We start from the raw sequence: 9,806 nt of genomic DNA on the forward strand, positions 1-9,806 counted from the left end.
GTTGCAATTATTCCTGTTATATGTTGGAAACTCTGTTGTATTTTTTTTGCATTTTATGGTTCGGGCGTTGACTTCTAAGGCCCTAACTATTCAATCTGTTGGACAAACGCCTTAGGGTGAAGCCTAGGTTGCTCGGAAAGTAGAAATGACCATAAGTTTCATACTGGTTGCAATTATTCGTTTTATACGATGGAAAAACTGTTGTATTTATATTGTATTTTATGCTTCTGGCGTTGACTTCTAAGGCACTATCTATTCGATCTGGTGGAGCAACGCCCTAGAGAGAAGCCTAGGTTGCCCGGAACGTAGAACTGGCCATCACTTTCAAACTGGTTGCAATTATTTCTGTTATATGATGGAAACACTGTTGTATTTTTTTTGCATTTTATGGTTCGGGCGTTCACTTCTAAAGTCCTAACTATTGAATCTGTTGGAGCAACGCCCTAGGGTGAAGCCTAGCTTGCTCGGAAAGTAGAAATAACCATAAGTTTCATACTGGTTGCAATTATTCGTTTTATATGATGGAAACACTGTTGTATTTTTATTGCATTTTATGCTTCGGGCGTTGACTTCTAAGGCCCTAACTATTCAATCTGTTGGAGCAACGCCCTAGGGTGAAGCCTAGGTTGCTCGGAAAGTAGAAATGACCATCAGTTTCATACTGGTTGCAATTATTCGTTTTATACGATGGAAAAACTGTTGTATTTATATTGTGTTTTATGCTTCTGGCGTTGACTTCTAAGGCCCTAGCTATTCGATCTGGTGGAGCAACGCCCTAGAGTGAAGCCTAGGTTGCCCGGAAAGGAGAAATGACCATCACTTTCAAACTGGTTGCAATTATTCCTGTTATATGATGGAAACACTGTTGTATTTTTTTTGCATTTTATGGTTCGGGCGTTGACTTCTAAGGCCCTAACTATTCAATCCGTTGGAGCAACGCCCTAGGGTGAAGCCTAGGTTGCTCGGAAAGTAGAAATCACCGTAAGTTTCATACAGGACGCAATTATTTGTTTCATACGATGGAAAAACTGTTGTATTTATATTGTGTTTTATGCTTCCGGCGTTGACTTCTAAGGCACTAACTATTCGATCTGGTGGAGCAACACCCTAGAGAGAAGCCTAGGTTGCCCGGAACGTAGAATTGGCCATCACTTTCAAACTGGTTGCAATTATTTCTGTTATATGTGGGTAACACTGTTGTATTTTTTTTGCATTTTATGGTTCGGGCGTTGACTTCTAAGGCCCTAACTATTCAATCTGTTGGACAAACGCCTTAGGGTGAAGCCTAGGTTGCTCGGAAGGTAGAAATGACCATAAGTTTCATACTGGTTGCAATTATTCGTCTTATACGATGGAAAAACTGTTGTATTTATATTGTATTTTATGCTTCTGGCGTTGACTTCTAAGGCACTATCTATTCGATCTGGTGGAGCAACGCCCTAGAGAGAAGCCTAGGTTGCCCGGAACGTAGAATTGGCCATCACTTTCAAACTGGTTGCACTTATCCCTGTTATATGATGGAAACACTGTTGTATTTTTTTTGCGTTTTATGGTTCGGGCGTTCACTTCTAAGGTCCTAACTATTGAATCTGCTGGAGCAACGCACTAGGGTGATGCCTAGCTTGCTCGGAAAGTAGAAATGACCATAAGTGTCATACTGGTTTCAATTATTCGTTTTATATGATGGAAACACTGTTGTATTTTTATTGCATTTTATGCTTCGGGCGTTGACTTCTAAGGCCCTAACTATTCAATCTGTTGGAGCAACGCCCTAGGGTGAAGCCTAGGTTGCTCGGAAAGTAGAAATGACCATCAGTTTCATACTGGTTGCAATTATTCGTTTTATACGATGGAAAAACTGTTGTATTTATATTGTGTTTTATGCTTCTGGCGTTGACTTCTAAGGCCCTAGCTATTCGATCTGGTGGAGCAACGCCCTAGAGTGAAGCCTAGGTTGCCCGGAAAGGAGAAATGACCATCACTTTCAAACTGGTTGCAATTATTCCTGTTATATGATGGAAACACTGTTGTATTTTTTTTGCATTTTATGGTTCGGGCGTTGACTTCTAAGGCCCTAACTATTCAATCCGTTGGAGCAACGCCCTAGGGTGAAGCCTAGGTTGCTCGGAAAGTAGAAATGACCGTAAGTTTCATACAGGACGCAATTATTTGTTTCATACGATGGAAAAACTGTTGTATTTATATTGTGTTTTATGCTTCCGGCGTTGACTTCTAAGGCACTAACTATTCGATCTGGTGGAGCTACACCCTAGAGAGAAGCCTAGGTTGCCCGGAACGTAGAATTGGCCATCACTTTCAAACTGGTTGCAATTATTTCTGTTATATGTGGGTAACACTGTTGTATTTTTTTTGCATTTTATGGTTCGGGCGTTGACTTCTAAGGCCCTAACTATTCAATCTGTTGGACAAACGCCTTAGGGTGAAGCCTAGGTTGCTCGGAAGGTAGAAATGACCATAAGTTTCATACTGGTTGCAATTATTCGTCTTATACGATGGAAAAACTGTTGTATTTATATTGTATTTTATGCTTCTGGCGTTGACTTCTAAGGCACTATCTATTCGATCTGGTGGAGCAACGCCCTAGAGAGAAGCCTAGGTTGCCCGGAACGTAGAATTGGCCATCACTTTCAAACTGGTTGCACTTATCCCTGTTATATGATGGAAACACTGTTGTATTTTTTTTGCATTTTATGGTTCGGGCGTTGACTTCTAAGGCCCTAACTATTCAATCTGTTGGACAAACGCCTTAGGGTGAAGCCTAGGTTGCTCGGAAAGTAGAAATGACCATAAGTTTCATACTGGTTGCAATTATTCGTTTTATACGATGGAAAAACTGTTGTATTTATATTGTATTTTATGCTTCTGGCGTTGACTTCTAAGGCACTATCTATTCGATCTGGTGGAGCAACGCCCTAGAGAGATGCCTAGGTTGCCTGGAACGTAGAAATGACCATAACTTTCACACTGGTTGCTATTATTCGTTTTATACGATGGAAAAACTGTTACATTTATATTGTATTTTATGCTTCTGGCGTTGACTTCTTAGGCCCTAACTATTCGATCAGGTGGAACAACGCCTTAGAGTGAAACCTACGTTGCCCGGAACGTAGAAATGACCATTACCTTCACCATGGTTGCAATTATTCCTGTTTTACGATGGAAAGACTGTTGCATCTTTATTGTATTTTATGCTTCTGGCGATGATTTCTAAGGCCCTAACTATTCGGACTGATGGAGCAACGCCGTAGAGTGAAGCCTAGTTTGCCCGGAACGTAGAAACGAGCATTACATTCACACTGGTTGCAATTATTCGTTTTATACGATGGAAAAGCTTTTGCATTTATATCGTATTGTATGCTTCTGGCGTTGACTTCTTAGGCCCTAACTATTCGATCTGGTGGAACAACGCCCTAGTGTGAAGCCTAGGTTGCCCGGAACATGGAAATGACCATTACTTTCACACTGTTTGCAAATATACATTATATACGATGGAAAAGCTGTTGTATTTATATTGTATTTTATGCTTCTGGCGTTGACTTCTAAGGTACTAACTATTCGATCCGGTGGAGCAACGCCCGAGAGTGAAGCCTAGGTTGCCCGGAACGTAGAAATGACCATCACTTTCAAACTGGTTGCAATTATTCCAGTTATATGACGGAAAAACTGTTGTACTTCTATTGCATTTTATGCTTCGGGCATTACCTTCTAAGGCCCTCACTATTCAGTCTGTTGGAGCAACGCCCTAGGGAGAAGCCTAGGTTGCCCGGAAAGTAGAAATGACCATAACTTTCAAACTGGTTGCTATTATTCGTTTTATACGATGGAAAAACTGTTACATTTATATTGTATTTTATGCTTCTGGCGTTGACTTCTTAGGCCCTAACTATTCGATCTGGTGGAACAACGCCCTAGGGTGAAGCCTAGGTTGCCCGGAACGTAGAAATGGCCATAACTTTCACACTGGTAGCAATTATTCGTTTTATACCATGGAAACTCTGTTGTATTTTTATTGCATTTTATGCTTCGGGCGTTGACTTCTAAGGCCCTAACTATTCAATCTGTTGGAGCAACATCCTAGGGTGAAGTCTAGGTTGCTCGGAAAGTAGATATGACCATAACTTTCACACTGGTTGCAATTATTCGTTTTATACGATGGAAGAGCTGTTGTATTTATATCGTGTTTTATGCTTCTGGCGTTGACATCTTAGGCCGTAACTATTCGGTCTGGTCGAGCAACGCCCTGGAGTGAAACCTAGGTTGCCCGGAACGTAGATTTGGCCATCACTTTCAAACTGGTTGCAAATATTCCTGATATATGATGGAAACACAGTTGTATTTTTTTTGCATTTTATGGTTTGGGCGTTGACTTCTAAGGCCCTATCTATTCAATCTGTTGGAGCAAGGCCGTAGGGTGAAGCCTAGGTTGCTCGGAAAGTAGAAATGACCATAAGTTTCATACTGGTTGCAATTATTCGTTTTATACGATGGAAAAACTGTTGTATTTATATTGTATTTTATGCTTCTAGCGTTGACTTCTAAGGTACTATCTATTCGATCTGGTGGAGCAACGCCCTAGAGAGAAGCCTAGGTTGCCCGGAACGTAGAATTGGCCATCACTTTCAAACTGGTTGCAATTATTCCTGTTATATGTGGGAAACACTGTGGTATTTTTTTTGCATTTTATGGTTCGGTCGTTGACTTCTAAGGCCCTAACTATTCAATCTGTTGGACAAACGCCTTAGGGTGAAGCCTAGGTTGCTCGGAAAGTAGAAATGACCATAAGTTTCATACTGGTTGCAATTATTCGTTTTATACGGTGGAAAAACAGTTCTATTTATTTTGTATTTTATGCTTCGGCCGTTGACTTCTAAGGCCCTAACTATTCAATCTGTTGGTGCAACGACCAAGGGTGAAGCCTATGTTGCCCGGAAAGTAGAAATGACGTTAACTTTCATACTGGTTGCAATTATTCGTTTTATACGATGGAAAAACTGTTTTATTTATTTTGTATTTCATGCTTCGGGCGTTGACTTCTAAGGCCCTAACTATTCGATCTGGTGGCGCAACGCCCTAGAGTGAAGCCTAGGTTGCCCGGAACGTAGAAATGACCATAACTTTCACACTGGTTGCAATTATTCGTTTTATACGATGGAAAAGCTGTGGCATCTTTATTGTATTTTATTCATCTGGGGTTGACTTCTAAGGCCGTAGCTATTAGATGTGGTGGAGCAACGCCCTAGAGTGACGCCTAGGTTGCCCGGAACGTAGAAATGACCATTACTTTCACAATGTTTGCAACTACGCATTTTATACGATGGAAAAGCTTTTGTACTTATATTGTATTTTATTCTTCTGGTGTTGACTTCTTAGACCCTAATTATTCGATCTGGTGGAACAACGCCCTAGAGTGAAGACTAGGTTGCCCGGAACATGGAAATGACCATTACTTTCGCACTGTTAGCAGTTATTCCTGTTACACGATGGAAAAACTTTTGCATCTTTATTGTATTTTATGTTTCTGGCGTTGACCTCTAAGGCCCTAGCTATTTGATTTGGTGGAGCAACGCCCGAGAGTGGGGCCTAGGTTGCCCGGTACATAGAAATGACCATTACTTTCACACTGTTTGCAAATATACATTATATATGATGGAAAATCTGTTGTGTTTATGCTGTATTTTATGCTTCTGGCGTTGACTTCTTAGGCCCTAACTATTTGATCCGGTGGAGCACCGCCCTAGAGTGAAGCCTAGGTTGCCCGAAACGTAGAAATGACAATTCCATTCACACTGGTTGCAATTATTCCCGTTATACGATGGAAAAACTGTTGTATTTTTATTGTATTATATGCTTCTGGCGTTTAATTCTAAGTCGCTAGCTATTTGATCTGGTGGAGCAACGACCTAGAGTGAAGCCTAGGTTGACCGGAACGTAGAAATGACCATTACTTTCACACTCAATGCTATTATTCATTTTGTACGATGGAAAAGCTGTTGTATTTATATTGTATTGTATGCATCTGGCGTTGACTTCTAAGGCCGTAGCTATTAGATGTGGTGGAGCAACGCCCTAGAGTGACGCCTAGGTTGCCCGGAACGTAGAAATGACCATTACTTTCACAATGTTTGCAACTACTCATTTTATACGATGGAATAACTGTTGTACTTATATTGTATTTTATCCTTCTGGCGTTGAATTCTAAGTCCCTAGCTATTCGATCTGGTAGAGCAACGCCCTAGAGTGAAACCTAGGTTGCCTGGAACGTAGAAATGACCATAACTTTCACACTGGTTGCTATTATTCGTTTAATACGATGGAAAAACTGTTACATTTATATTGTATTTTATGCTTCTGGCGTTGACTTCTTAGGCCCTAACTATTCGATCAGGTGGAACAACGCCTTAGAGTGAAACCTACGTTGCCCGGAACGTAGAAATGACCATTACCTTCACCATGGTTGCAATTATTCCTGCTTTACGATGGAAAAACTGTTGCATCTTTATTGTATTTTATGCTTCTGGCGTTGATTTCTAAGGCCCTAACTATTCGGACTGATGGACCAACGCCCTAGAGTGAAGCCTAGTTTGCCCGGAACGTAGAAACGACCATTACATTCACACTGGTTGCAATTATTCGTTTTATACGATGGAAAAGCTTTTGCATTTATATCGTATTGTATGCTTCTGGCGTTGACTTCTTAGGCCCTAACTATTCGATCTGGTGGAACAACGCCCTAGTGTGAAGCCTAGGTTGCCCGGAACATGGAAATGACCATTACTTTCACACTGTTTGCAAATATACATTATATACGATGGAAAAGCTGTTGTATTTATATTGTATTTTATGCTTCTGGCGTTGACTTCTAAGGTACTAACTATACGATCCGGTGGAGCAACGCCCTAGGGTGAAGCCTCGGTTGCCCGGAACGTAGAAATGGCCATAACTTTCACACTGGTAGCAATTATTCGTTTTATACCATGGAAACTCTGTTGTATTTTTATTGCATTTTATGCTTCGGGCGTTGACTTCTAAGGCCCTAACTATTCAATCTGTTGGAGCAACGCCCTAGGGTGAAATCTAGGTTGCTCGGAAAGCAGATATGACCATAACTTTCACACTGGTTGCAATTATTCGTTTTATACGATGGAAGAGCTGTTGTATTTATATCGAGTTTTATGCTTCTGGCGTTGACATCTTAGGCCGTAACTATTCGGTCTGGTCGAGCAACGCCCTGGAGTGAAACCTAGGTTGCCCGGAACGTAGATTTGGCCATCACTTTCAAACTGGTTGCAAATATTCCTGATATATGATGGAAACACTGTTGTATTTTTTTTGCATTTTATGGTTTGGGCGCTGACTTCTAAGGCCCTAACTATTCAATCTGTTGGAGCAAGGCCCTAGGGTGAAGCCTAGGTTGCTCGGAAAGTAGAAATGACTATAAGTTTCATACTGGTTGCAATTATTCGTTTTATACGATGGAAAAACTGTTGATTTATATTGTATTTTATGCTTCTAGCGTTGACTTCTAAGGCACTATCTATTCGATCTGGTGGAGCAACGCCCTAGAGAGAAGCCTAGGTTGCCCGGAACGTAGAATTGGCCATCACTTTCAAACTGGTTGCAATTATTCCTGTTATATGTGGGAAACTCTGTTGTATTTTTTTTGCATTTTATGGTTCGGGCGTTGACTTCTAAGGCCCTAACTATTCAATCTGTTGGGCAAACGCCTTAGGGTGAAGCCTAGGTTGCTCGGAAAGTAGAAATGACCATAAGTTTCATACTGGTTGCAATTATTCGTTTTAGACGATGGAAAAACTGTTGTATTTATATTGTATTTTATGCTTCTGGCGTTGACTTCTAAGGCACTATCTATTCGATCTGGAGGAGCAACGCCCTAGAGAGAAGCCTAGGTTGCCCGGAACGTAGAACTGGCCATCACTTTCAAACTGGTTGCAATTATTTCTGTTATATGATGGAAACACTGTTGTATTTTTTTTGCATTTTATGGTTCGGGCGTTCACTTCTAAAGTCCTAACTATTGAATCTGTTGGAGCAACGCCCTAGGGTGAAGCCTAGCTTGCTCGGAAAGTAGAAATAACCATAAGTTTCATACTGGTTGCAATTATTCGTTTTATATGATGGAAACACTGTTGTATTTTTATTGCATTTTATGCTTCGGGCGTTGACTTCTAAGGCCCTAACTATTCAATCTGTTGGAGCAACGCCCTAGGGTGAAGCCTAGGTTGCTCGGAAAGTAGAAATGACCATCAGTTTCATACTGGTTGCAATTATTCGTTTTATACGATGGAAAAACTGTTGTATTTATATTGTGTTTTATGCTTCTGGCGCTGACTTCTAAGGACCTAGCTATTCGATCTGGTGGAGCAACGCCCTAGAGTGAAGCCTAGGTTGCCCGGAAAGGAGAAATGACCATCACTTTCAAACTGGTTGCAATTATTCCTGTTATATGATGGAAACACTGTTGTATTTTTTTTGCATTTTATGGTTCGGGCGTTGACTTCTAAGGCCCTAACTATTCAATCCGTTGGAGCAACGCCCTAGGGTGAAGCCTAGGTTGCTCGGAAAGTAGAAATGACCGTAAGTTTCATACAGGACGCAATTATTTGTTTCATACGATGGAAAAACTGTTGTATTTATATTGTGTTTTATGCTTCCGGCGTTGACTTCTAAGGCACTAACTATTCGATCTGGTGGAGCAACACCCTAGAGAGAAGCCTAGGTTGCCCGGAACGTAGAATTGGCCATCACTTTCAAACTGGTTGCAATTATTTCTGTTATATGTGGGTAACACTGTTGTATTTTTTTTGCATTTTATGGTTCGGGCGTTGACTTCTAAGGCCCTAACTATTCAATCTGTTGGACAAACGCCTTAGGGTGAAGCCTAGGTTGCTCGGAAGGTAGAAATGACCATAAGTTTCATACTGGTTGCAATTATTCGTCTTATACGATGGAAAAACTGTTGTATTTATATTGTGTTTTATGCTTCTGGCGTTGACTTCTAAGGCACTATCTATTCGATCTGGTGGAGCAACGCCCTAGAGAGAAGCCTAGGTTGCCCGGAACGTAGAATTGGCCATCACTTTCAAACTGGTTGCACTTATCCCTGTTATATGATGGAAACACTGTTGTATTTTTTTTGCGTTTTATGGTTCGGGCGTTCACTTCTAAGGTCCTAACTATTGAATCTGCTGGAGCAACGCACTAGGGTGATGCCTAGCTTGCTCGGAAAGTAGAAATGACCATAAGTGTCATACGGGTTTCAATTATTCGTTTTATATGATGGAAACACTGTTGTATTTTTATTGCATTTTATGCTCTGGGCGTTGACTTCTAAGGCCCTAGCTATTCAATCTGTTGGAGCAGCGTCCTAGGGTGAAGCCTAGGTTGCTGGGAAAGTAGAAATGACCATAAGTTTCATACTGGTTGCAATTATTCGTTTTATACGATGAAAAGCTGTTGTATTTATATTGTATTTTATGCTTCTGGCGTTGACTTCTGTGGCACTAACTATCCAATCTGTTGGAGCAAGGCCCTAGGGTGAAGCCTAGGTTGCTCGGAAAGTAGAAATGACTATAAGTTTCATACTGGTTGCAATTATTCGTTTTATACGATGGAAAAACTGTTGATTTATATTGTATTTTATGCTTCTAGCGTTGACTTCTAAGGCACTATCTATTCGATCTGGTGGAGCAACGCCCTAGAGAGAAGCCTAGGTTGCCCGGAACGTAGAATTGGCCATCACTTTCAAACTGGTTGCAATTATTCCT

Source organism: Calliopsis andreniformis, unplaced genomic scaffold (genome assembly GCF_051401765.1).
Source record: "Calliopsis andreniformis isolate RMS-2024a unplaced genomic scaffold, iyCalAndr_principal scaffold0025, whole genome shotgun sequence".
Classification (NCBI taxonomy): Eukaryota; Metazoa; Arthropoda; class Insecta; order Hymenoptera; family Andrenidae; genus Calliopsis; species Calliopsis andreniformis.